This window comes from Penaeus chinensis, chromosome 37 (genome assembly GCF_019202785.1).
Source record: "Penaeus chinensis breed Huanghai No. 1 chromosome 37, ASM1920278v2, whole genome shotgun sequence".
NCBI lineage: Eukaryota > Metazoa > Arthropoda > Malacostraca > Decapoda > Penaeidae > Penaeus > Penaeus chinensis.
In genome coordinates, this window is record NC_061855.1 from 29,688,812 (window position 1) to 29,691,951 (window position 3,140).

Below are 3,140 nucleotides of genomic sequence, written 5' to 3' on the forward strand. Positions count from 1 at the left end.
CGTGAGGTTGGTTGGGTTGGGGGGGGGGGATGGGATGGGAGAGTGAGGGGAGGGGGAGAGGGGGTGGGGAGGGATGAGAGAGTCAGGGGAGGGGGAGAGGGAGAGGGAGAGGGGAGAGGGAGGGGAGGGGGAGAGGGAGGGGGAGAGGGAGTGATGAGGGGGAGGGGAGAGGGAGAGGGAGAGGGGGTAGAAGGGGAGGGGGAAGGAGGAGAAGGGGTAGAGGGGGAGGGGGAGACCAGGGGAGATGGAAAAATGAGTTTTTTTTCTGTTTTGTTTTTTCTTTGTGAATGTGTATGTCTGTTAGTGTGTTTATTTGTCTGTCTGTGTGTTGATCTCTGTGTCCACCTATATATCTGTGTGTTTATTATCTGTCTGTTTACGTATCTTACCTACCTACCTGTCTATTAGAATATCTACCCATTTATCTGGACATACATACATAATCTCCCTGTATGTTTATTCAACTATATCTCTATCTCTTTCAACCCACCCGTACGCGTACACACACACACACACACACACACAATACCACCCACCCACCCACACACACACGTACACACACGTACACACGCACACACACACACACACACACACACACGCACACACACACACACACACACAATACCCCCCACCCACCCACACACACGTACACACGCACACAATATCCCACACACACGCACACACAAACAAATCTCAAACTTCATTTCCCACAGTCATATAAATAATATCACAACCATTTATTTTCCGCAGCTATTTCAAGTAAACTTTTATCCGAGAAAGTTACGTAATAACACATGATAATCACAGGAAAAATACATGCAACATTATGATACTTGCATGCATCACATAAATCAGGATTTTATTAATTCGTATCAAACAAATAAGTTATTTTTCCCAAAAATTTGAGGTCTACTTTTACTGTTTATTTTCTGTTTAAAATAATAACTTCGCTCTGTGCAGTTCGTGTGGCCTTTTCCTATTATGAATATCATTATTTTTTTTCTAATTAGTAATTTTATTCTGTTGATCTTAATGACGTTCTTTTAATTGGTTATAGTTTTGTAATGACTTTCCTGTAGAGATTAGAAGAAAAAAATTAATCTCCTTTAAATTTTTATTTTCAGTTTATCTTCGTGATTTTATTTGATTTAGTCCTTATTAAATCTTTATGGATTTTATATCATTTGATTTAATTCTACTTAAATATTTATGGATTTTATCTCATTTGATTTAGATTTAATCTTATGGACTGCAATTTCAGTTTATGGCCATTTAAAGCTTTCGGATTTTCTTTTTTTTTTCCTATTTCATTTCTGATTATTTAATCGTGGACACTAAATCTTTCTATAATTCGTCTAAGGAAAGTCATGTTCTTATAATTCCCTGTTTAGTGTCTGTCTCTTCCTCCCTTTTTCTACTTTTCTTCTTTTTCTTTTTTTTTTCTTATTCTTCCTACTCTTCTTCTTTCTCCTCCTCCTCTTCTTTTTTTTTTTTCTTCTTCTTCTTCTTCTTCCTCTTCCTGCTCTTCTTCTACTCCTACTTTCTACTTCTTCTCCGTCTGTTTTCCCTTGTCACAGAAAAAAAGAAAAAGAGGAATGGAAGAGAGAAAGATAAAAAACATTGACGTGCTTATCGGCTGATTATGAACCAAGTATCTTACGAAACGTTATATTTTCGTGTTCCTTTCCCTTTTATTTCGCTTCACTCTTCTATAATTTACCAATAATATTTACTGTTTTGTAGGACCTAGCCAGTGGTTAGGCAAGCCAGCCCAAGTCAGTGCCGGTCCCAAGCCCCGGGTGAATAGAGAGGGTTGGCGTCAGGAAGGGCATCCGGCCATAAAAAAAAAATGTCTGCCAGAACCTGATCACAGCAACCCCATATAAGAATGGGACAGAACTACACCAAAAGAGGGTTCACTGTTTTATAGAGACTACTGTGCAATTTTCGTTATTATTATAAGTGTTATTATGGTCCTGTGACTTATCCCCATAATTGTACCATCACCAATTTATAAAAAATCATAATCATCACTCACTTTGTAATCAACAACACCGTTTTTTTTATATATACATAAATGACATATACGTCCCTGTTTCGAAATAATTTCACAACAATTTTTTTTTTTTTTTTTTTTTTCAAACGAAATTCTTTTTATATGACATGTAACATTTTATTGGTCGTGCGCGCAAATAAACAATTTTCGTGACATCTTACTTTTGTCTGAATGTCTGTCAGTCAGTCGTGAATTAAGGGGAAAATGTTTGAACTTAAGAATTGGATATAAGTTTCTTCTGTAAACTGAAGAAGAATAATTGGTTATAAGAACTGATTATTGTATGTGATGTAATGGAATGAATCGATATTTGTAAATTGATAAATGAGAATGATTGAAAATTAGAGTTATATAGTTTCTCTTGACCGACTGGAATGAATTAATATTTGTAAATTGAGAAATGAGAAAGATCGAATTTAAGAATTGAATAGTTAAGAATTGAATTGTTTTAATTGAACGATTGAATATCTAGCCATCTATTAGCGTCTCTTCACATTAATACATATAAGATTTCACAGGCCTTAAAGTTAAAATATCACAGACAAGCTTGTAGTTTAAACCAAAATTCACTCTCAATATATTACCAGTCTACAGGTATATCCGCAGGTATGTCTCATAGTCAAAACACTGTTTATATTTTGCGATCCCAAAACTATATCCATAGGTTATATCTAATGAAAACAAAGTCTTATGAAGACAAAACAATTACTCATTTATTACGACCCTAAAAGGTATATCCACAGGTAATGACTGTCTCTCAAATATACTTTAAAACCACGGCCCGTATATCCCGATGCTGTATCTTTATCCACGGGGTATGTCAAATGAACATGCCTTTATATTCGTTACTGTTTATATTTTACCATCCTAAAGGTATACCCACACCGAGGTATACCCACTGGATATACTGTCAAATTTGAAAGCTTTAAGTTTCTTTAAGTATTTTTTCCCCTTTTTACATTTATGATAAGCACAGTCATCACCATTATCGTCATTATCATCATCATTTTTATTATTGTTGTTATCATTACCATTATTATCACAATAGCAGTAATAATAATAACAATAATTACAATAACAATAA